Source organism: Siphateles boraxobius, unplaced genomic scaffold, assembly GCF_051911475.1.
Source record: "Siphateles boraxobius isolate OS27281-9 unplaced genomic scaffold, OSU_SipBor_1 8, whole genome shotgun sequence".
NCBI lineage: Eukaryota > Metazoa > Chordata > Actinopteri > Cypriniformes > Leuciscidae > Siphateles > Siphateles boraxobius.
The window spans coordinates 10686470-10712206 of NW_027509208.1; the positions used below are offsets into that span (position 1 = coordinate 10686470).

The 25737-nt window shown below is 42.2% G+C and overlaps 1 protein-coding gene across 4 annotated transcripts in view; it reads left to right on the forward strand.

Annotated features, from left to right (window-relative positions):
- Positions 1–25737, forward strand: part of bach2b (BACH transcriptional regulator 2b) — a 117581-nt gene that overhangs the window by 53308 nt on the left and 38536 nt on the right. The window contains exon 1 of one of the 4 annotated variants that reach the window (XM_077220688.1): positions 8728–8903. The exons of the other annotated variants lie outside the window; for them this stretch is intronic. The gene's annotated coding sequence lies outside the window, so the exon portion shown is untranslated. Of the gene's footprint in view, positions 1–8727; positions 8904–25737 lie in introns of those variants that run through there. 4 annotated transcript variants of the gene reach the window in all.

Consider the following 25737-nt stretch of genomic DNA (forward strand, 5'->3'; position numbering starts at 1 on the left):
TTACTGACAAAATTTGCGTTGCTTCAGTCTATTTAAAAAAATGCAATAAACAAAGAGGTATGTGAAATGAAAATGAAGAAATGTGTAAATCAAAAGGTAGCCCTAGGTCGATATGTGTTGGGTAAGTTACTCTACAAAGTAATTAATTACTAACTACTAATTACATCTTCAACAGTTTAATTAGATTACTTCACAATTACTCTCTAAAAAGTATCGGATTACTTATTACTTTCTAAATCCCATATCAACCTCGACCAGTTGAACAATACAAGGATAGACATGAAACTGCTCTTTTAATTCTTTCAAATATATAATATAAAATGCCAAAAATTATTCTACAACTGACCAAAGTGTGTAAAAGGAGAAGGCTACATTAAAAACGTACAGAATTAATTACACCCAACACTATATATATATATATATACTGTACACACACACACCAAGCAAGATATTTTGTAATTATTATCCCTATTTTCCATGAACTGATATGAAATCTAGCCAGAAGGTTGTTGCTAAACATGCTACACAATGGCACCCTATACATCTGTTGTGCCACTGAGTACACCTATGTAAACAGGAAACTGATTTTGATGTTGTAAACTTTGGGTCGGTGGTTGAGGCTGTAGTTCAGATGGTGCAGTGTGTCAGCGCTCCCCTTAAATGACCTGCAAGTTTGCTGTAACTGAGTCACTCTGCAGCGAGGTGATGGATGCCTGGTGAGTCATCACTCGAGATCGCTGGCAGGTGGAGGGCTGTGAAAAGGCTTTTATCAGGCTCAATGATTGCAGTATGGTGATTCATTCAGAGTAGAGTATGTCTGAACTGAGCTTTCTTCTTCAATCGGAGCAGAATCTAGACAGACAAACATTGTCAGTGTATGCAGTGTTGTTATCAGGTACTAGTAAATACAAAGACGAGACGTTAGCATCTTTGTGAATTCCACATCTATGTATTTTTGAGCCAATCACCCGAGCCATGCATTTGACTAATTATGCATCTCATTAGTGTTCAATTCCTATCGCCTTTCATGTGAGGCATCGATCACATAGAATGTAATCGCGCACATGCAACAAAAGGAATCAATGGCCGGGGTCCATGCGAGGTCTGTAGAAGCAAACATTGAGCAGATTGAGTGACGCAGCTGTAAATGGCCACGCACACACACATGCTGGGAGAGCATGTGAAATGACTGTGGCTGTGGAAGCTGGAAATTGCTTTCAAAACAGTTCTTCAATTTCAAAAGTCAGAAACAATAGTCAACTAAATGGAAAGTCTCGCAGTGGGAGATATGATTGTGGAAATTAAAGCAAATTGATTCTGATCCTGTTCATCTGTCCATCTATCCTTCCATCTTCAGTGTCACATGATCCTTCATTCATATCATTCTATTATTGGATATTATTGGATATTATTATTATTATTTTAATATGCTGAATGTTGTGCTCAATAAACGTTTCTTATTATTTCCTTAATATTTTAGTCATTAAAACGGCTAGATGTCTGACCAGTTATTGCTGACCAGCAACAAGGTCCTGTTATTGCTCCCTGAACTTGCTAAGCTCCAGAGAGAGCAGAGAGATTGTATTGTACACTTACCTGCGTGTCCTCACTGTCTTGATGCAGTGGTAATAAAAATAAGCAATAATACAAAACAATAATAATAAAGAAAAATGTTTCCTGAAAGACAGATTTTGGAGAAAATGTATCACTAAAGGTGCACTTAGACCTTTTTGTTTAGTTTTCTTTTTTTGCTTTTCCTCTGGTCGATGCAACATCATGCAAATTCAAACATTCAATTGTAGAAATAACCTATTTGCTGATTTATTTGTGAGTGTTTATTCAAAAAATATCTGATATACAAGCAGGTTTACCAAGAAAAAGCAAAAAGGTCATGTGATTTCAAAATGGCTGCCCCCATGATGAGTCCACCTCTCCATGTGAATTAAAAATAAATTGATTAGGCTAATTAAATGGCTGTAGTCTTCATCTCACGTTAGTGTACATCAGCTTAAACATATTTGTCAAAAGTACTATCCATTTCTTAAGTGCTAAAACTTTTTCTGCTGTGTAAAAATGTACTGAGGGCCCCTTTAAGAAGTGATTTCTTAAGCAGTTTATAATGAGAGGGTGTCTGTTCTTGTATAGAATGTTTTGTAATATCATCTGAGAGTTGAGCTGGATTCATATTTCATTCCTGAGCATGGTCCGCGTTTAGTGTGGGAATTCACATCCCTGTTTAATAAAGAGAGCAGATAAGCCAGCTTTCACAGTCAGCCGTCTGTGTATCTGCAGAGTTAAACGGAGTCACAAATGGGCTAGACAGGATGACACACAGACTGAGAAGATGCTGATTTTTATTTTCTTCTCTTTGTGGTGGACAAAATCCTGTCCAGTTTGGAATACCATGTAGCATGTCCTGTCTGTGTACTTAGTAATCATCCCTGGAATAGTTATATGGTGGACTATAAATCTAAATATGGCGCAGTTATTAACCTAAACGTGACACTGGAAAATACTGGAAATGCAGGTTCCAGGTGGATGTTTTCACCCAGAATATAATGAAAGATCACATAAAAACCTCTGACATACTTTGACATCATCTTTTTATCCTTCTCATTCTTTTTCCATGTTATTCATGTTTTGTTTTTTTTCATCTCTGCAGTCTGAGCCATTATAAATCCATTGAAGGATTAAAGGCGCTAAAAATAGGCACTTAAGCAGAGTAGGAATTAGTACGCTGCTTCCTTCATAAACAAACAAGCGTGGATGTGCGCCACTGGCCTAGGCGGGCCCGTCTGCCCAGGGCTACAGGGAGTCATTTGTGGCCTGTGGGAAGTTGACCTCGGTCAGGCACTGTCAGATGCATGATTCCCTCTTGCTCGCTGCCTCAGAGACGCACGCAGACATGGAGCCTGGAGTCCAACGTGTGGGAGTAGTAACGCAAGAGACGGGCCAAAACGCTTAATGATGCTAAACCGCATCCGTGGCTAGCGGCACATTCTGAGAACTGCACCGAGACCAGACCAGTCCAACCAAGCCGGACCGGACCAGACAAGACCAGGCAGTTTCAGACATGTCATTTCAACCTGCTGACCAGCTGCGTGGCCTGTCTGCAAATAGAAACGGCTTCTATGAGCGTTTTCACTACTAGGCGAAACTAGCAAGGGCCTTTCAGAAGGGACGTTTTCCTTTCTCGTTTTCTATTCTCTCATGCTAATTGTTTGTCATCCTCCTCCTGTTTCTCAATATCCCTTTTTCTTTCTCTGAGACAAAGATGAAATCTTACTGGGTCTCTTTATCACTCAGCGCTTGAAGCATCACATCATAAAAAACGTGGAGGATCATATATTCATAAATGAAAAGAGGAAACGACTTCATCCATATTTGATTTGTAGGGTTCAATAATTAACATGTACAGTTAGCAGCACACTCTTAAAGGCATAGTTCACACAAAAATTAAAAAATGTAATTTACATTCCCTCATGTCGTTCCAAACCTGAATGACTTTTCTGTATGATTTCTTCTGGGGAACAAAAAGTTAATTTGAATTAAAAATTGTAACATTTTTGAACTTCTCATGACAACATGTTTACCTACAACAGGCTAGTAAGCTCCAAAAAACACTGAAACCATTGATGTGGATCATACCATTCATGCATTATCACAGACTATTTGGGAGCAGACATCACAGTTGTCACTGCAACTGCATTGTGGTTGTAGAAAAACAGTGGTAACAAATGGAGGAAAACAGGCGAAATCCTGGGAATAAAAGACAAAATGTCTTGAGGCTTTGAATGTCAGAATCAGAATGCAATAAAAAAGAGTCTTCATTCTTACAGAATACCGTGGTCGAAGATGCCATTCGAAGCTAAATGTGGTCGTTTATAGTAACAAGCCATTAAACGGACAAACTGGTCTGATGAAACCTGCAATGATTAGTATACTATTAAAACATGAATTTGACGTAAACAATAGGTCTACATAATATTCATTTATGCAGTTCATAGGGGACATAATGTATTAGCCCTTCAGTTACAGCATGAAATATTTAAACCCATAACATTTTACATAGACAACATTTAAATCTGTAACATGTTTACTACACAATTCTGACTTTTTCCTCACAAATGTGAGTTTTATATCTTTCAATTCAGACTTTATAACTCGCAATTGCGAGTTTATATTATGTTTCTGAGAAAATTGCAGGATATGAACTCACAATTCTGATGGAAAAAGGCAGAAAGTTAAGTTAATATCTCTCATCTCTGATTTTTATTCTCAGAATTTTGAAATATAAACTTTAGTAATAGTAATATAGAAACGACCTTTTTCACCCTTTTATCCCATGGCTTCCATAGACTGCCACCGCTCCGTCCCCGAAAACATGTCATCTCTTTTTCCAAACACCCAAATTGTCCACTGGCTATTGGACCAAAAAATCTGGCAGTTAGACATTTTTCAAAATATCTTCTTTTGTGTTCTACAGTAGAAATAAAGTCATACAGGTTTGGAATTACTTGAGGGAGGGTAAATGACGACAAACCCTTCATTTTTGGGTAAACTATTCCTTTAAGCTCTATTTCAAGAAGTGGTTTCTTTTAGTCAAATGACAGCTGATAGATTTTCGAAAGCTTCTTAATGGAAATGTGGTTTCCAAAGAGGGGCTCATTTTTACCTGTCCTCACTGTACTGAGTCATTCAGACTGACTCAAGACTGTAACAGCCTTCGTCTGAGTTTAATTCCCTCAATCTTTACCCTGCCACTGAATGACTAACCTGGGCCGAGCTGAATCATTCTGGTGTTTTTTCTTCTATTGTTTGGAAATGTATGATCACTGGTAATAACATTATTACTTTATGAATAAGATACTATTTCTTCTCTTTCTTATAAATCCATCTCTTTCTTTAAAGTCATCTTCGTGGATTTTTCTTCAGCTTGAAATCTACAGAGTGGGGTTCAAAACATGTTAAGAGTGTTACATTTTCATTTGAGTGTTACACAGATTGAATGGAATTCAATGTAATCAAGAATGTCTGACTATCTGTGCAAGATTCATTTGACATCAAACTTTTCACAATTGACATTTGGTGTGTTTCTAGTTTTAAAAAGACTTTTGGGAAACACGCACTCTTCCAGTCTAGATCTTTAACCACTAAGCCACACTCAAAAGTTACAAAATGTGTCCCTTCAATTGAGAGCAGGTGTGCATGGTGCAGCCTGTGCTGAATGCTGTGGAAACAACAAATGTTTTTCCAAAAAAACTTCAAGATATGCAGATATCTGGCATTTCAAATGTTTGTTACATTATTTGGCATACACTTGTCAACCTCTAATAGGCACTTACAGTGAATTAAATGCACATAAAGTGAATGCTGAGCTGCATTGGGTTAAGACGATAGCTGTATAGTTCAGCTGGCCCTTACATCCCCCTGAGGGACCTTTGGGCCCTTCATGCAAATGTATGTATGAATTCGCCCTGCATCCCTGGACTGTATCGATGTAATCTGATGGAATTCAGAAATATGTGCATTGCTGTTCTCCCAGGCTACACACGGTGTTAAGATTCAGTGTTTTAATCGAGATTGAATCAATATTCTGCAAGATTCATATCGATCCCTCAATACTCCCGGTGACCCTACATCGGCTAGCGAAATTCTGCGGCATAATCAGTATGAAAACAGATGCTACATCTTTATTGACACAAAACAGGCCAAGTGCGAATGTGTGGGTGGATTGTCAGTGTGCAAGAAAAAGAGGCAGATCTCTGGCATTTTTAGTGCATCTCGATGACTGAAGTGCTGAGTTTTGTGGGAGCCTTGTAAAAAATCAGTTAACGGATAATATTCGAATAGGTCAACAGCATAAATCTCACATCCCAAATGTCAGATGGTTGATAAAGGAAACCCTGTCACCAGCACAAAGCAAGCAGTGGGCAGAAGCCTCCCACAGTCTGACATCAATTGAGCACTCTACAGGTTTAAGCTGATCTGAATATTTCCACTGTATGTTTATGTGTGTGCGTTTGAGAGACACAAATATTTGTCTTCTAGTTCTTAGTCAGCCTCGTATGTGTTTAACCCCAAACCCACAGGTAGTCTCAGTTGCGCAGACTTGTATTATAACCTTTAAAACTATGATTTATCTGAAGGAGAGTATGCGCACTCACGCACCCAGGCAAATACACAGCCATTCAGAGGGGAAAAAACATGGGTTATGACTTCATGGAATACAAGAAGAGGAAGGTGATAATGGCAATAATATTGTCTTAAAATATTGGTAATTTCTCTCAATGTCTAGACCTCTACATTACGACCCAAATGTCTTTTTATATTTCTCAGTTTGAATTGAGGTTGCAAACTATATGTAATTTGAATTTGAAGGCAATTCAAAGAAGTTTATTAAACAATTATTTATTATAAAATGTATAAACTTGCTTTAGATGTAAGTTTGACTTCTAGATAGATAGACAGACAGACAAGCAGATAGAGAAATAGACAGACAGACAGACAATGAGTTTAGGAAATGGATTTTTTGGTTGGCTAACATTAGACACCTATAAATAGTGTCTGGGACCCTAGTGATCAGCTTGCGTTGTATGTGCAGAGAGGACCTGTGCTATGCACATTTAGCATCTGTTGGCAGTGTTGGGCCGTGCGGTCTGAGGCTTTTGCGGCCCCTGATAGTCTGAGACTCACTGAGGCCCAGTCCATATTCCGGTCTTATCTGTCATTTTCGACGGAATCATGTTTTCAGACCTTTTCTCTCTTGCTATATTAGTCGCATCTCTCAGCTGCTGAGACCTATGAACGGAGAACCTCCGTTGTTTTGGAAACCTACGTGTCTTACATGCGCGTATGAAACATGCGCTAGCAAATGCACATCTCTATGTGCTTTTATTAGCTCTTAGCATTTTGTCACCAGGGCTGCCAGCACGTTATCTGATCCTGAGGGAGTCCGTTCTCTATTTCTACTTTGTAGCTTTTCTAAACACATGTAGAGACTGCATTTTACTCAGGGGTAAACAGCAAGTAGTTGTATTTGGAGTAATATACTAATATTAAGTTTGACAACCTCAGCATAAAATCTTAGTTCCCTTATGAATGAATAGTGCTTTGAATGTATAGCCCTACATGACAGGTTTGCAGAAAAGGAACAAGCTACTGTATCAATGAAGAAGCTTTTGTATTGACACCAAAAAAAAAGGTGATCCGTGAACTCTGGTTGTCAAAGATGTCACTTATATATTTCACAAATATATTGCTGACATGAGAGACGCAGTTTAAACAGAAGTGTGTCAGATAAAAGGAATGTGCAAAGAGATTCTTGCAATATTAAATTGCGAATATATAATCTGTGCAAATGTTCATATTGCATTTAGTCTAGCATTGTTTTCACAAAGACACACAAGACACAGTTTGTGAGAGTGCAGATGTGGGTGGTGCTAAGTGTCACTTCTTTCCTATGGGGAGATTTTCCATCAGCTTCTGTTGGGTTGAGTTTTGTGAAAAAAAAAAAAAGTCCTGGCAACTCTAATATGATTTTGCTACTGTATGTGTAATTAAATTCTTCCAGTGATGCATATGGGCATCCCATTTTCTAAAACAGTCCTCTAACGGGTCTAACCGCCAGTTAGTTATCTGGGTTTGTTGATTCAACAGCGGTCAGGATTGAGTCGATGGTGTGCGATACTGTATATATGTGTGAATCGATTTATGAGTATGTAAGCATGCATTTTTTTTATTAGAAAAGTCATATCAGTGATGTCTTGGGTGGAATTCTCTGCAGGGCAGCTGCAGTAATGCATTTGATGATTGACACTGGCTGAAGCAAAACTGTGTGTGCGTGCATGCGTGTCTGGAAACGTGAAGAATTTGCTCAAGGTGCTTAAGGATTATCGTTAGAGGATGGTATGAATCTCTCTGTGTTTAAAACATAGGAATACCTGTTATTCTCTGAAAATGTGATCACAGCTTATCTGTCTGCTCAAGCTTGACTATATATGGATGCATGAAATGTTGACGGCTATTCACACAGCACCAGAATACAGTTATCAGTCCTTTAAAGATTGATGGACGGACAGACAGACAGACAGACAGATAGATAGATAGATAGATAGATAGATAGATAGATAGATAGATAGATAGATAGATAGATAGATAGATAGATAGATAGATAGATAGACAGACAGATAGACGGACGGACGGATAGATAGTTTGTCAACAATACAGTTCTGTTCACACAGTTTGTTTATAAACAGGAGTGAGAACTGTTTACGGTAACCAAACTGACTTGTTTAAATTTGCAAGAATTGCATCTAATAGGCGTTTTTCACAGCTTTCAAAAGGTTGTTTGACATCGCTTCTGTAAGCTGTGTGTGAACAGGATTATTCGAGAGTCACACCTTTTGTGAACATGGTATTTTAACATTGATTCTTGAGGCGGTTGAGTTAGATAGTTTTAGAATAATTCTCTGATTCAGGGTGTAACGATTGCAGTTCAGCATCTGCACCCGTTCAGGCATAACATAGTGAGAGTGTGTGTGTGCCCTGTGTTACCATATAAGACTCTTTCATGACTCATGCTGCTTGTGACCTGCAATGTGGGAAGTCATGATTCATACAAGCACATTTAATCAACCTCAGCTCAAAATACTCCGGCATGCGTGACCCCCCTCCCCTGCACACACACACACACACACAGAAACGATCAGCTCCACAGATGCCTCCACACTTGTGTCATTGTGCTTGCAGTGGCCTGAGTTCAAAGTTAGGTTACGTGTACGTAGATCTAAAACAACATGAACTTTTTTTATTTCATTGGAATGGTTTTGTTTGCATTGGAATTTCCAGACTATCCCATCATCCCTTGCACTGACATGGTTCTGCAGTGACATCATTCAGAGGTAACAATGCTTCCATCAGATCACAGGCTTTCTGTTATGAAGGCTTTTATTACAAGAGTACTGATTTTATTAATGTGTGGCTTTTCTGTTTTATGCGTAATCAGTTGGAATTTAATATTGTAAACATTTGAGAAGTTTGAAATGTGCTTTTTGCTGATTAATTATATTTAAAAATATATATGAACTTTATTTTAATTATATTATATTGCGTTATATTATATGCTGACATCCTCTTTTTGACATAATGTTCTGATGATGATTGAAAATTTTACCATTTATACAAGTATTCTGTCTCATATTTAGAAATAATCTTAAGCAACCTGCACAAAGCAAACTGACCCAATGAAAGAGTTTAATGAGTGCCAAATGAGTGTGAATCAATCCTCTGCGATCAGCACATACCAGAATGTGACCTCTGAGTGCCCTGACGGTACAACCTGAGTGTTTCATATCATAGCGGAGATAAACGCCACCTAACGTGAGCACAAGCCAGGCAGACATTGTGCTTTTTTTACTGAGTGGTTTTCCTAAATGGCTAATCTCTTGTGTGTTTAGTATTGATTTATTCAAAGAGTGTTTTGGTCTGCGTCTACCTCATTGACATCGAGTACAATGGTGAGAGAAGACTAGTTTTGACTAGCACTTGATTTCTAGCTGCTCTACCAAAAGTGGTCTAACACATCTGAGGGTCAGTGATATTGTCCATGTGTAATATTTTGTTGTCACTTTTGTTATTTCTACATGTCTGCGACACGCAGATCCTCGGGCGGTAGGGATCGTGAGAGATTGATGATGATGGGATCTGGGCTTCTGCCTACCCCAGCTGTACAATAACTCAAGCAAAGCCGTGCCCCCTCTACATTTTCCATTATGAATAAGTCGCACTCACACACACAGCTGGCAGTCTCAGTCATGAATAATTAACAATGTCTTTGCGTACTCCAGGAAAGAGAGAGAGAAAGGGATGATGCATAGCTCTTTCTCTCCCTAGGGGTTGTAGCACAAGCAGACAATACTATTGATTTCTGCCCGAGCAAGAGGCACTTGAATCCATTTAGAGATTGAGCTGGGCATAATGAACACAGACATGACTTCATACCTTTACCTTGAACTTTCCTCACACAACCAGATCACCATACTTACATGTATAAAGATGGCATCGCAATGCAAGTGTAAATAAAGAACTGGTCATTTGAATAAGTACAGCGTTTTCTTTACGCAAGAAACACTATATGTAAAGACTATAATGTTTTATGTATTTGAGGAGTGGAGAAGAGTGTCTTATGGTTTATTCACACTTGGCATGTTTGGTTTGATTAAAACGAACCTTGGTGTGATTCTTCTGTTAGTGCGGGTTAATTATATAAGTGTGAACGCTGCCATCCAAACCCTGGTGCGCACTAAACAACGGGATCGAGACCACTGGAAAGATGTGTCTCGGTCCGCTTCCAAACGAACTCTGGTGCGGTTTGAATTGAATTTGAACGCAAAAAAACGGGACATGTTGTCACAAGATGCTACCCTAAAAAGGACAGAATGCTCAAGCATAAAGTTTTTTTGTCATCATAGTCGTGATGTATGTTGCCCATCCCAGTCCTCCTCACAGCAGATCGTAGTTTTTGTGTGTGACGGAGGGATTCTTGCCGCTGTTTTGATTCCTTGACACATTTTATAAGCTATTCACGAGTTGGCTAAATACTATCATATTTAGGCTACGCACACACAACGAGCACATTTATTCCAGCACACAGCATTGTTTTGGAAGTTGCATCGTGAAATATACACAACAAAAGCCGACCAATCAGGTTGTGAACATATCCCTATGCCTTTAGGTTCTGTATATTTAGGTTCTGTGTTAAAATACCAATGTGAATGCCAAGTGGACCAGGACAAATCATGAAAAATATGTTTGGTCCGAACCAAGCGAAGTGTGAACACACCCTTAGTCTAGCATTTGTCTAGCTTTAAATAACCTGTGTGTAGCATTTCATCTAATAACATGGGATTTTGCCCAAATGACAGAAAAAAATATTGTGCCCATATAGCTACAGTAAACTCTATAACCTGTAAGTTGATGAAAACGTAATGTAATGCACTGACTGCCTCAAATGCTGAACATTTTCAAAACTGAAAATTGCTGACTCAAAAACCTTGTATTATTATGTTAATAATATAATGATACATTCAAGGTTTCTGCCCAACAGCGATGTTATGTTGATGAAAGTGTAAAATGTTTGGGCCCCTTTATAGGATTGTAATATCCTATAAAGTTGTAATATTTCACATTTTATAAGCGTGATGACCTCCTTAAAATTAAAAAATAATATTATTACATAAAAAAATATAAAGCCTATATCACTTTAAAAATAGAATATACAATATATCATTTTAAATATTATTATATTTTTAAATATATATACGTGTGTGTGTGTGTGTGTGTGTGTGTGTGTGTGTGTGTGTGTGTGTGTGTGTGTGTGTGTGTGTGTGTGTGTGTGTGTGTGTGTGTGTGTGTGTGTGTGTGTGTGTGTGTGTGTGTGTAATCATAGTTTTAAAAACAAGAGAGAAGGAACAACATTTGACCTCAATCTGCAGTCAGTGAAGTCATAAAATGGTTATCGGTATTTCATATACGTAGAATATCCTTATTACGTCTGCTGTGTCTGCCGGTTGTGAAACTGTGCGGTTGTGTTGACTTTAATCTGATAAGCGTGTCTGAAGTATGACTGAAGTGAGCTCAGATAACACTTAGTTGTGCATTCAGCACAAAAGAGCTCAGTCAGGATGTCGGTCAAGGCTTCCAGAGGCATAATGGGATATCTGCATCGAACAGGCACATTCCCAATCGATCCAAAGATCATCTTATTAACTTCATCACCATGCGTAAGATTTGATGCTTTCTCCACTGCCTGGACCAGTTAGATCTTATCTTAAACAAAACTGTATAGCCAAATTTGTGTCTACTGTGCCAGTTATTCCCAAACAGAAGTAAAAACATGGCTTTGTTAAAGGTAAAGTGTGTAATGATGGGGCAAAGAAAGTTTGGGAAGTACTGTATCAAGCCTTTTGCGTGCAGACCCAGAGGTCACCAGTCATTTATCTGCATGTGGCTGAACTGGAAAGCCCCAATGAAAGAATAAAGAAAAATCCCTTCTTCCTGTCCTCTCATTTCTAAATCTGTCTGTTTTTGTCGTTTCTCACTCTAGTCACCAGATTTTTGCTGGGTTTTTTTTTTTTTTTTTTTTTTTTTGCTCTCTCTCCTTGCCTCTCTGTCTGTCAGTATCTATCGTGTTCATGTAAATCACAGACAAGCCTGTTAGTAATACTGAGAGAAGGGTGTTGAATAGTGTGTCGGGCAATTTGGTTTCTTACACTTTCACATAACCTAGTTCCTCTTGTCAAATGTTTGGTGAGGTGTGATTTTTTTACCGAAATTTACATACAATGCTGTGGCAATACCGCCTTGACCTTGTTAGACCTCTAACATAAAACAAAACACCAGAACCCATCGACGTCTGCTGTAAGCAGGTGCCCTGTGCGATACTTAAGTGTGTGATCATTTGTGAATTATCGTGTCAAGACCCAGCCAAAGTTAAAGAGGCTTTAATTAGTTCTCAAGTAGATTTATTGAGGATGAAACTCTCCCGTAGTCTCAGAAAAGGGCAGGATAGGAGTAAAGTGTTCTATGAATGAGCCGTTATTAGCTGTATAATGAAAGCCGCCCGGAGAAATAAAGCGGGGAGGACTGAGGGCAAAGAAATGATGGTGAAGTTTGAAACTTCAGGTAAGGTTGAGAAAAAAAGAATGTATTATTAAAGCTAGAAAGCAGACATTCATATGGTGCTTCAGGTGCATATTTTTAAATTTAGTAGAGGACTAAATTAAACTATGTTGACAGATTATATTAACATATACACTATCAGTTGATAAGCTTTTTCAATTAGCTAATGTATTGAGCAAATGTGCTCCACCTTATAGACCTTATTTACCTTCTATTCTATTCTATTCTAATTGGATGGATACACAGACAGAGCAGAGCAATATCTTGGATGTGTTCTAAGGTCATCACACATCAAAAGCTTGGCACCCACACGCGAAATCTAGAGTTCAGCTTTTGCATAAATGATGAAATTGAAACAAATTTAGTGGGTAAGTTGAAATTTTCTGTTTTTTGTCAGTAGTAAGAAGTGAGTTGGTAAAGTCTCTTGACCTTTAAGAAAGAAAGAGGTACATTCGTCATAAGTGCGTAGGAAAGCCACACAGAGAAACGATAGACTGATTATGTTCGGCACTAATGAAGCATGATTATGTATCCTGGATATGCAGTTAGCATTGAGAATGGTAATTGCATTCCATTAGGAATATAAAGTCATTTTATTCTTATCAAGTGCTTATTACCAATATGATTGCAAGGTTAAGGCTTTTTGCATGTATAAATCAATCTGAAGGAACAGGGTATGAACCTGGAGCCTGTTTTTTATCAGTAATAAAAATGGATCATGTACAGTTAGCCAGTCATTATTGCAAAATCAAAAAAATATTAAAGGGGTCTTGTATCATAATGAAGGGGTTTATTTTGCTATAACAACTGGCTGAATACACATTTTTCTACCTGCTAATTACAAGTCCCCTTGCCAAATAAATAAATAAATAGATATGAATTATTTATTTGAGAAATTATTTTATTATGTGAAATGATAGACAGCAGAGGGATGTAGGAAATCAGATGCCTGGGATGATCATAGCGATACAAATATATTTGACCACAGATGATTTAGCAAACAGAATCAAGTATTCCAGAGAGCTCTCTATAAAACATTGACGTGTCCTTTTAGTTCTTTAAAACAGCCTAGTGGACGATGCAGATTCTTTACAGGTGCAAAAAACTTAGCAACAAGTAATGCCTGCTTTTATATCTTGTGTTGTTTTTTGATATTTCCCAGACGCTTTTTGTAATTATTTCCACCACATCCAGCACCCGTTTTCCTTTAGTCAGTAGAAGTATGATTAAAAAACATGACAAAAATCCACATTCATTCAAAGCTTAATTAAAAACATCTGGCAGAGACTGCAAACAGGACTCCAGATGATGCATTTGCAAATGTGTTTGTTTATACTGTTTTGCCTGACAACCCTGCAGCCTTGCCGTAACTTTAAAGCAGCAAAATAAAATTAAATATCTGTAGGAGAATTGTCACAACATATCCAATAAATAAATAATATCATAAATGTGTCTCAGTTTAAGCATAAGCACTTGGTAAGCCAAACTTTGCCAGAGGCTTGTACTCCATCCGCGCCCAATAATATTTTCTTTTCTCAGTGTGCACAAATTAAATAAGCTTATTAGTTCTTCATTTGATCTTAATCACAGAGATCTACAGGATCAATAGTAATATGAATGTGTGATGCACACTTAGATTATCATTCTGGACACGCCCACAAGCCTTATATGCCATTTCATGCATCAGATTTGCACACATGCACAACTTGAAAACTGTGATTGCCGCTGAGGGGGCATGTGGAGGATCTCCTTCAGACAAGCACACTCGTGCACGGAGAGAGCCAGAATGACTTTCCTTTGAGGGACTGAAGTATCATTTACCTTTATTTCTGTAGTCAAGAGTGTTTCATGGAAAAAAAATCCATCCTCCGTCAACTAATGACCGAGAATAACAACTCTCAGCATCTCACAAGCCCACTGCATGTGAGAAGGCCCAGAGAGGAATGTTCCTGCACTGCTGCATGAATCAGTCTGTAGCCAGTGGCTAATGTTTCAACAAAGCCGAGGAATTATGCTCATTCCAGGCCCTTGTCTTTACACATTACCCTCTGTAACAAGAGGTGCTTACTAAGATTCCTACCCAATTAAGATAAATAATTCTAGGAGAGCTGTTAGAGTCCAGCAAGGTAATAATCGAGACTTCGTCTTCTGCTGCGGATGAACACTATCAAACGCTGCTCTAAATGTCCATTATTGTCATTCAAGCCCACTGAGAAAGAACCATTAAAAGGGCTCCATTAGTGAGTGTGCACTTTTGCCAGAGTATGTGCATGTGGAATAGTAGGATTAGTCATAGACGCTGATGATTAATACCCAGCAGAGCTGGAATGTAATGAGCCATTAAGTCTGTTTCAGTGTCAGAGGGTTGAAGGAAATGTACTAACGCTTTCTAGGCTCAGATCACAAGCCTGTACAAGGTGTGTGTGTGTGTGTGTGTGTGTGTGTGTGTGTGTGTGTGTGTGTGTGTGTGTGTGTGTGTGTGTGTGTGTGTGTGTGTGTGTGTGTGTGTGTGTGTGTCCACACGTGTGTACTCTGATTGCACAAGGTAAATGGGCTTTTAACAGTTAATAGCCAATAATTACTGGTGGAACGCAAACCCGTCGAACTGCAGGTTTGGCTTTTTGGTGTCATCACATCTAAAACCGCTGCGTAGTTCATTGGATAATTTGCTAAAATGCCAAGTTTAATGTAAACCTATATCATGCTAGGATTTAGCGTGAGGATTAGCATAAAGCAAATCAATGGCTTTTAACACTTCATCTGCAGTAATGGTTAAATGAGTGTTGATAATGATTATGCAATCGGCTATACTAGTTGCTGATGCTAATGTTGAAAGCAGTAGCGCAATGAATCGAAGTGGCCAACAATTTGAGATGGGTGTCATGGCACTTCCCTTAAGAAGAAAATGTACCATGTAAATAAAATTTGTTTGTTTCACTGTAAAACCGTCACAAATCAATGTGAGATTATAAAACAGTGCAGTTAAAGAAGCTTGCACAATTGTTTTGCTATCTTTTGTCTGTTAGCTTGATTTTTGGTTGATTCCTTTAAAGGTGCTCAAAGCGATGTCACACGTTTTTTAGGCCAAAACATTTTTTGTCACATACAACAAACATCTCCTCACTATCCGCTAGCTGCCTGTCCCCTGAACACACTGTAAAAAAACACGGTCTCTGCAGACACCCCAGGCTCCACAAACGGCAACAAAAACAAACTGGGCTTACCCGCACCGCGAAAAATAACAAACTGTTCCAGCTAATAACCGATAAGAAGGGTTTGGGGGTGCGGTTTGGGGGGTTAGTGCACGGATGAGGAGGAGGGAGGGTCTAGCTAGCCTTCGTTTTGTTTGACAATACTTTAAACTTCAACAAGAAGTGATGTCACCCGACATCGCTTAGAGCACCTTTAAAGTAATTCATTCATTGGCCATATTACTATCAGCTTTTTAGACTTATGCAAGTATAGCTCCTTGATTAATTACAGTGACAATGTAATCATGATTATTCATTTCAATTAATATGCTTAATACCGGTTTTCTATTGCAATATATTTTAAAATGTAATTTATGTCTGATGCAGAGCAGAATTTCAGCATCATTACTCCATTCTTCAGTGTTACATGATCCTTCAGAAATCATTCTAATATGCTGATTTGGTGCTCAAGAAACATTTCTTATTATTATCAATGTTGAAAAGAGTTGAAAACAGCATTTATTTGAAATAGACTTTTGTAACATTGTCTCTACACTCACTTTTGATCAATTTAATGTGTCCTTGCTGAATGAAAGTGTTAATTTCTTTTCAAATAAAATCTTACTCTAAACGTTTGAACAGTAGTGTAGATATTTAAAACAAATTGAGATTTAATACCAAGCGGGCTGTTTCTGAATTAATTTACTGCTGTTTAATTCATCAGTAAATCAACTTCACATTGATTCTGTTAGCAGCATAAATAACAAAACTGTGGTTAAAATGTTGAATAAATGACGCACATAAAACAAGCAATGTGACAAGAATGTCACTCAATCTTTCAGTGAAGCTGTTTGTAGTGCACAATAAATCTCTTATTTACAATGTTTGTCTTGTTGATTTACAGTGTATTGGGAAAGATTATGAAACCTGACCAAAATCAATGCTGTAAATTATACTTTTCTTGACGCAACATCTGTAATTGTTATCTTGATCATTTGTCTGATTTATTGTATTACCCGAATAGTAACACTCTGTAGTAGTAGTATCAGACTTAAGTGTATTTAGGTCTGTAACTGTGGTCTCTGAATGGAAACCATGGTTTCTGTGGTAATTTTAGCAATGCTTGTGTATGGAGATTGTCACAGGTGAGCTGTATGTTTTCTGTTAACGTAGCAGCGCAGACAGTTCTCTTTCATCATCTCGTGTTCGAGATCCACCTATGGGAAGGGCATCCGTACCTGACCTCTGCAGAAGCATCCAATTGCACCAAGTCTGGCTAGACAGACAGAAGCGCGCAGCCAATGCCAGGTGAGGCCACACCCCCTCACCTAAGGGCATATAACATCTGGGCGCGCTGCTATTCCTCAGTTGACATTCGCTTCTCGCGATCTCTGCATCTCACAGCTCGGTTGGATTTTTACACTGCTCACCTCGTGTCTTCAGGAGGACATATCGACCAGATCAGCCTCCGCCGGACGTGACAGTTGTTTATTTTTCAACTACTGCTGCTTTGCATTCGGAGCCGCCCACGCTCTCGCTATTTTCACCGTTTCTCCTCACGGCTGCCCGCCACGGATTTCTCCGTTTTCTTCGCTGGTATGTCACTGTCTAAGCCTGCAGCCTCTCCAGGGGATAGCATGTCACGGGCCTGCCCGGCCGCGTGTGGTGCCCTCATCGCAGCTAAGGATCTTCATCAGCTTTGCGTGGTCTGTTTGGGTCTTAAGCACGCTCGGGAAGCCCTTGAAAACCCGGAGAATTGCAGTTTCTGCCTCTTGCTGCCTAGGAAGCTGCTAAAACGCCGTCTTAAGGTGGCAGTGACACAGTGCACCGGGCTCAGCCCTTCTGACTCGGACGGGGGACACGGTGATGACGACGCGCTACCGGGGGCCTCCCGGGGCGCAACGTCTCTCGTCTGGGCTGACCAGCCCAATCCCGCCTTCCCCGAGGAGGACATCTTCGGGGACAACCTCACTCTCGTCCACGACCTGCCCGGTTCTGGCGAAGAGGAGGATGCGGCCATTCTTGGGGTTTCAGAGGACGAGGAGGCCATCCCGCCCTCTGGTGTTCCCCAGGCTACGGCCCACGCGGTTCTGCCTCAAGCCATCCTCCTGGAAGTGTGTGAGCGAGCGGCCGCTCGTCTCAACATCGAATGGCCGGCACCGCAGAGCGCCACCGACCAGGAGAGGGATATTTATGATGGGAAAGTGCTGGGACCCCCTCCCGGCCCGAGGAAACAACTCTTCCCCATCCTCCCGGCGTGCGCGAAGCACATGAGAAATTATTGGAGCGACCCGCTCGACTTCAAACACGGTCTCACGGGACTCGAGGTTAAGGACATGGCGGCGCACGGTATGGGCGAACCTCCCACCGTCGAACCTTCCATCGCCAGGCACCTTAACCCCGCTCAGGGCGGGCTGCTCGCTCCCCCCAAGCCGGTCTTGCCCAACAAGATGGACCGTTTTGCTGCCTCCGTTCACCAGGCAGCTTATAAGTCCTCGGCCGTGGCTGTCAGGGCCCTTAACGTTTCTTCGCTCCTCTCCGCCTACCAGGCGGAGATCCTTGAAGAGTTAGGGCAACAATTGGAAAAGGGAAATCCTTCTGAAACCCTGTGGAAGGAGATCCTAACGGTGAACGACCTCGTCCTCCGTAACGCTCGGCAGGCCGTCCAAGCTTGCGGGCGCTCCATGGCGCTTTCCGTGGTCGGAGAGCGCGCGCTCTGGCTGAACCTGTCGGGACTCCCTGACAGTGAGAAACGGCGCATCGCGGGCGCGCCGGTGGAGCCCGGCCGGGCTCTCTTCGGCCCCGCCGTCGCACTGATGCAACAACGGTGTGACGATAAGAAAAAGGAGGATGAGGCCTTCAAACTTTGCCTTCCTAGGAAGTCAGTCCCACGCCAGGCGCCCCCTGTGCGTTTGCCTAACCCACCGGCCACGGGACGACAGTTTCATCAGGGCAGAGAAAAGCCCCGCAACAAACCACCCCCTCGGCAACATAACCCAGCACCTACACACAAGCACTGGGGTAAGCCCGCTCCCGCCGCGGCCGCGGCCGGGAGACCTGCGAATTCCAACCCCACCGACTCGAAACGCAAGCGGCCTGCCTGATGTTCAGCCGATGGGGGCTTCGAGTCCATGTTCACGGGCCGCAAGCCCTTCGGACTCCCCTCCTCTTCTAGGACCCCCGTCCAAAAAACCCAGGGGGTCCCGCGGATGGGTCAGCTCTCCGTGTGTAAACGAGACTGCCCAGCTCGTGTGTTCGAGAGATGTGTGTTTTCCCCCCACGTTCAGGGGGCCCTTTGTAAGGGAAAGTTTAAGCTCAGTGACACCACACTGCCCACACTCTGTTCCCCTCACTCTCTCAATAAAGGCTTCGGCCCCAGTGTTTGCCCAACACAAAACACACAAAACACAAAAAAATACGAATCAAATGAATTCGTTTCGGCGGGAAAACCTCTCTCCGCAGAGAGAATTCATCTCACTGCAGAGAGAGGAAATCCCTCCGAACCCCTGCATGTCGCCTCTAGTGTACCCACTAGATGGCGCCATTGCATCACAAATAAACCTGTCGGTCTCACACAGCTCCGCTCTGGCCCGAGCGGGAGCTCTCGCGAGTCACGAAGCGGCTTGGCGAACCGTTTCAGCTCCCGAGTGGGTGATGCGTACAGTAATGCAGGGTTACAGATTGCAATTCGCAGTAAAACCCCCGCATTTCAACGGCATTCTCTTTTCTCACACGGAAGAGAACGCCTCTCACATTCTGAAAGAGGAAATTTCATCTCTCTTAAACAAGGGAGCGATTCAGGTGGTACCTCCCAATCTGATGAACCAGGGTTTTTATTCCCGTTATTTTCTGGTCCCGAAAAAAGGCGGCTCTCTCCGCCCTATCTTGGACCTTCGAGTGTTGAACAAACATTTGAGGAAATACAATTTCAGAATGCTGACACAAGGCGCACTCGCCCGTGCCATAAAACAGAACGACTGGTTCACATCAGTCGATCTGAAAGATGCTTTCTTTCACATAAGCATCTATCCTCCGCACAGGAAGTTTCTTCGTTTCGCCTACCAGGGCATATGTTACGAATTCACAGTTCTTCCGTTTGGACTCAGTTTGAGTCCCCGGTCTTTCTGTCTGTGCGCGGAGGCGGGCTTAGCACCTCTGAGAATATCAGGTCTGAGAATCCTGACTTATATAGACGATTGGCTCATCATAGCCGAATCAAAGGAGAAGGTGTTGCAGGACACCGACCGTGTGCTCGCGCACATCACATCGCTCGGGTTTCAAGTGAATGTGAGCAAGAGCAATTTCACGCCCAGTCAGAATGTCATTTTCTTGGGCTTGGAGTTGAATTCGGTCTCCATGCGAGCGCGCCTCTCTCAAGAGCGCGTTCGCTCTCTGATGAACTGTCTGACGCAGTTCAGAGAAGGGGCGAAAGTGCAATATCGCACATGTCTCAGGCTACAGGGTCTCATGGCTTCATCCACCCAAGTTGTGCCATTGGGACTTCTGAGGATGAGGGCGTTCATGAAATGGGTCTTGTCACTACATTTCAGCCCGATTCGCGACCTTTGCCGCTCGGTAACAGTGACACGCGCCTGCTCGGCGACCTTGCGCCACTGGGAGAGCGAGAACTTTTACGCACGGGGAACCCCTCTGGGGGCGGTTACGATGCGGAAAGTTGTGACGACAGATGCGTCCTTGACAGGCTGGGGTGCCACCCAGGAGGGCAGAACGGTGAACGGTCTGTGGCCAAACAGACTACGTTCAGCGCACATAAACTATTTAGAGCTTTTAACCATTTGGAAAGCTCTGAATCATTTTCTGCCTCGCCTGCAGGGACATCACGTTCTAGTACGGTGCGACAATACCACGGCTGTGGCTTATATCAACCGTCAGGGCGGCATGCGCTCGTCGAAACTCCACGCTCTAGCTTACAAGCTTTTGGTGTGGAGCAGACGGGTTTTCCTGTCGTTACGCGCAACTCACGTTCCGGGCATTCTGAACAGAGGTGCGGATCTGCTATCAAGGGGAAACCCAATCTACGGAGATTGGCGTCTTCACCCTCAGATAGTGGAAATGCTATGGATGAGATTCGGACGGGCGAGCGTAGATCTATTCGCCTCGCGCGAAAACTACCATTGTCCTATGTTCTTCTCTCTAAGGGACATGGACGCGCCCCTCGGGGTAGACGCACTGGCCCACCCATGGCCCAGAGTGCTCCTGTATGCTTTTCCTCCCCTGTGCCTGATAATTCCCTCATTGGCCAGGGTGAGAGAGCAGGGCCTGTCTCTCATTCTGATAGCACCCAGGTGGCCCAAGGCACCATGGCTGGCGGAGATAATTCCTCTGTTATACGCCGAGCCGTGGCGCCTTCCCGTTCGCACGGATCTATTGTCCCAAGCCAACGGGGAGATTTACCACCCCCACCCGGACAGGGTGGCTCTCTGGGCCTGGCCCGTGAGAGGACGAACCTGAACGCACTTGGGCTTTCGCCGCGTGTGGTCGCCACTATTCAGAATGCCAGGGCAGTCTCTACACGGTCCTTATATGGCTGTAAGTGGCACGTGTTCGAAGGGTGGTGCGATGGGCGCGGTCTCACATCTTATCAGTGCTCAGTTCCTGATATTTTGTGTTTCCTTCAGGACCTCATGGAAAAAGGGAGGTCTTTTTCCACCATTAAGGTCTATTTGGCTGCGATTTCAGCCTGTCATGTGGGTTTTGAGGGCTCTACTGTCGGGCAGCACCCTCTAATCCGCAGATTCATGAAGGGTGCACGCCGCTCGTTGCCAGTCATCAGGAGAACTGTTCCGGAATGGGACCTCTCCATGGTGCTGGAAGCACTGTCTCAACATCCTTTTGAGCCCCTGGGGAGTATTTCCCTTAAGCTGCTGTCCTTCAAGACAGCTTTGCTCTTGGCCTTGGCATCTGCCAAACGTGTCAGTGAGCTACATGCACTCTCGGTTCACCCCTCGTGCACTAAGTTCTCCCTCAGTGGAGATAAGGTTTCCCTTAAGCCTAACCCGGCCTTCATGCCGAAGTGCTTCCCTGCGTTCACTTCGGAGGTGTTGGAGCTGTCCGCTTTTCACCCTCCACCTTTTACCTCTCTGGAGGATCAGAGGCTGAATGCTCTGTGTCCAGTCCGTGCTTTACAGGCTTATATGACCAGGACCAGCGCTTTCCGGAAGAGCGACCAGCTCTTTGTTTCATGGGCCCCTCCGCACAGAGGGAGTCCCATATCGAAGCAACGCCTCTCACATTGGGTTGTGGGCGCTATAACTATGGCTTATGAAGCAAAGGGAGTGCAGCCCCCAAGGGGCATCAGAGCTCATTCCACAAGGGGCTTAGCCGCCTCTTGGGCTTTGTTTAGGGGAGTGTCACTGCAGGACATCTGCTCCGCTGCCAGTTGGGCTTCTCCTCATACCTTTGTGCGTTACTACCGGCTGGATGTCACCAGAACCTCGGTAGCACATTCGGTTTTAGGGGTTGGGTCTTCTTAGCTCTTCCCTGTACCCTGTTGAAACCAATAAGAGTGAATGGCCCGGCTGGTCATGTTCATTCTTGCCACCAAACATTTACTTCCCGTTATGGGTTTAGTTTATGTGCCTTGGTGGGTTGGGGGTACTTTCATGTATGTGTCTCATGCATGCTTCATGTCCTGCGTGTCCACAGCAGTCGGTGTGGCGTCACCTTTGCAGGTTCATGATTAATGGACGTGTCAGGCACCGCCTCCCCGGGGTGACCGTCTTTCTCTGGCTTTCAGAACCTCACTGTGAGTGTATTGGGCAATCGGGGAGCTGTCCATGTCTCTCCCATAGGTGGATCTCGAACACGAGATGATGAAAGAGAACAATAGGTTACTATCGTAACCCCGGTTCTCTGAAACATCGAGTGGAGAGATCCACCAGCTTTGCCCCGCTTGCTGCACGAGAAGCGAATATACTTACTGAGGAATAGCAGCGCGCCCAGATGTTATATGCCCTTAGGTGAGGGGGTGTGGCCTCACCTGGCATTGGCTGCGCGCTTCTGTCTGTCTAGCCAGACTTGGTGCAATTGGATGCTTCTGCAGAGGTCAGGTACGGATGCCCTTCCCATAGGTGGATCTCTCCACTCGATGTTTCAGAGAACCGGGGTTACGATAGTAACCTATTGCTTTTTACTGTCAGAAGTGTTCTGCTCAGCAGCAGAGAGTGTCTGTGGAGTCGGGAAAGAGGACATGCATCACAGAATGCATCATATGCTGTCATCCCCCAAACCGCAATGTCAGGCCTTCCTGCGGAGTGAAGGAACACAACTGCATTCCAATTCAGGACAGAATCTGAGCTGTCATTTACTGATGTTAGCTGAGATATTTAAACCGGGTTAATGGTTGAAAGGCATGGAGACACCAAGATCTGCTTTGTTGGCATAGTGATGCTGTAAAGAAGGCCTCTCAGGGTTTTGTTTATTTTTAGGGTCTCCAATGAGTTTGTCTGAAATCTGAATGAGCCAAGAGAAGACTGCTCAAGTGCTAATTATAAGGACATTAGGTCAGTGTACTCTATATCAGGAAAATGACTGCTTTGTTAAATGTGGTCATAGAGAGTGAGAGAGAGAAATGGAAGAAGATAAGGACTGTAGTTTAAAGTCCCCCTGTAGTCAATAATTATATAATTTAAAACTAATCTTTGATCACCAAAATTACATATTTAAACGTTTTTCCTTAAAAAAATTATTCATGCCTTACAATAGCTTAAATGTAACTCTACACCCTTGCCTCATTTAGTATATGCGGTTCTATGAATAAGCAAATTAGCTCCGCCTCCACTCACTCGCACCAGCGTGATTGGTTACAAGTTAGTTTGTTACATCAGAAACACCCGCGATTTCAAACCATGTTTTTGTTTCACTGGAGTTTTAAAGGAGAAAATACTCAGCAATGGTGTTGACTTATGAATTTGCTCATGGTTTGTCTTAAAGCATATTAAAAACACCACATAGACATATAAGTGTTCACTAATAACTTGATTTACACCACAGGGAGACTTTAAGATATGAGTGATGCATTCTTCAACAGCTTAAAACTGAAGTGGACAGTATATGTCCGATTTGTGAACAAACTGTTCTTTCGGAAAAACGCGCTACTACCTACATTTTTCCAAAACTCAAAAAACGTGCCTTTACATTCAATTCACTGTTAATTGAGTTCCTGCGCAAATGACCACTTGGGGCAATAAAACCAACAACTTTTATTCCTTCATAAAAAATTGGAAAAAAATCCAAGTCCAGGCACTCAGTAGTTACAAAAGTAAAAAAGCCATTATTATTTAATTGAGGGCTAAACCGTTAAAAAACACCAACGCGTATCGGCCTACTGGCCTTCATCAGGGTGTTGGTAACAAACAGACAAAATCAAGCAATACTTATAGTTGCATTGGTTTCAGGTGTGCTAGTCTGGCACTTGCAACACACATTTTTGGCCACTAGAGGCAATAGTTCAGGTCATGTCTAATGCCAGAAGTTAAATCATACAAGAACAAGGCAAAATATAAAATAAGTATTGCTTGATTTTGTCTGTTTGTTACCAACACCCTGATGAAGAGCAGTGGGCCGATGCGCGTTGGTGTTTTTTAATGGTTTAGTCCTCGATTAAATAATAAAGGCTTTTTTACTTTCGTAACCTACTGAGTGCCTGGACTTGGATTTTTTTGCCTGGTGTGGTGAACCGGTTCAATTGATTCAATTGAAAATATCTGATTCAAAAGAACAACCCAGGCTCATTAGGAAAGCATGTCTGTATCATATTTTCTGCAAAATGATATTACGCAGGTTCTCGAGTCAGCAGATAGTCCTTTTCCATCATATCAGAACACCTTGAGAAGACACTATATTTTGAACGTGGTCTTAATACTAGCAATTGAGAACTGAGTCTATATTGTTGGATACACAATCATTGGTCATTGTCTTGGGAGTATTTATCTCTGAAAGTAAGGCTCCATGCTCAATCGGCTGGTTTCAGAATAGCCCCAGTGCTCTGGTAGTCTTTCAGGCCCTTGAGTGGGCAAAAGTAGAACGCCAGCGACAGCTGTCGGAAACCCATCACAGAGCTCTGCTTTTGATGTGTGTGGGAGTGTTCCTTGCTAAACCAGTTAGCTGCCAAAGTTAACAAGATTGAGAAAGGCCTGCAGAATAAAAAGAAGAAAGGTAACTTCTCGAGAGAACGAGACGGAGCACAAACCCCTTGCATCCCTCAGCAGTTCTAATTGGTTACACGGCCAAGAGTAGTCATTTGTGGTGAGTTTGTGTGCATATGCATCATCCTTTTGTGCACAAAATGCACACATCTGAAAATCACAGCATGGAAAGAAAGCACATTCCAATTTTGAAATAGTGTGTTTGGCATCTTATGAACCTTGCAACCACATCTGGAAACATTATTCTTGGAAGACAGGTCATTATCCACCAAAGGAAGGATAGAAAACATATTTAGAGCGAGGAAAAGAAACAAAACGAAAAACAATAATTGGAGTGACCAGTTGGACTGTTGCTCTAAATGTCTGGGAATGTAGGACACAAACTTGCACCACTTTTAAAGCAGCCCCCACTACTGAATCTTCAGTCACACTGCAAAAGAAATTGTTGTGAATGTGAGTTTGCAGACTGTATTGATTGGGATGCGATCAAATGGGCTGTATACTGTGAAATACTGTTGACATAAAATGTCTTATTATTGAGTTGTCCTCGCAGGCTGCGGCATAAACAACATACGACACAACTGGTCCAGTCGAATTTGTTTTGGATTTGATTAAAAGGACTGGTTCATATAAGAAACAGTAGTTCAGGAATCAAACTAACATGCTTGTACTGTATAATCCTAAACTATTGATTCTTT